The following is a 756-nucleotide window of genomic DNA, read 5'->3' on the forward strand; positions in this document are numbered from 1 at the left end:
GGTAACCAACGAAGAAAATTTCATTCCATATCTAAACCTTTCCTTGACTTTAAAATAACAGACTAATACAATATTTGTCCTTCTGTGATTGATTTATTTCACTCAGCATAATGTCATCCAATTTCATCCACATTATGCAGTGTTTTGCAGATTCTACATTATTCTTTAGGGTTGCATAATATTTCATTACGTATATGTACTATAGTTTGGTTATCCATTCCTCAGTTGATGGACACTAGGTTGTTTCCATTTTTTTGGCTATTGTAAATAGTGCTGCGATGAACATGGGTGTGCATATGTCTGTTCTTGTCATGGCTCTCACTTCTTTGTGATATATACCTAGTAATGAAATGGATGGGTGAAATGGTATTTCCTATTCCAACTTTTGAAGGAATCACCATACAGTTTCCACAGTGGTTGTATCATTTTACAGTTCTACCAGCAGTGTATGAGAGTCACAATCTCTCCACATCCTCATCAGCGCTTGTCATCTTCTGTCTGTTGAACTTTTCTACTAACGCTGGGATAAAATAATATCTCATTGTTGTTTTGATTTGCATCTTTCTAATGGCTAATGATCACGAGCATCGCTTCATATGTTTGTTGGCCAGCTAAATGTTCTTCTTGGTGAAGTGTCTATGCATGCCTTCTGCCCATTTTGAAATTGGATTATTTGTCTTTTTCTTATTGAGGTGTTGGAATTTTCTATAAATTCTAGAGATAACTTCCTTGTCAGATATGTCATTACCAAATATA

This window comes from Orycteropus afer, unplaced genomic scaffold (assembly GCF_000298275.1).
Source record: "Orycteropus afer afer isolate SDZICR_OR568_19922 unplaced genomic scaffold, OryAfe1.0 scaffold00714, whole genome shotgun sequence".
NCBI classification, from domain to species: Eukaryota; Metazoa; Chordata; class Mammalia; order Tubulidentata; family Orycteropodidae; genus Orycteropus; species Orycteropus afer.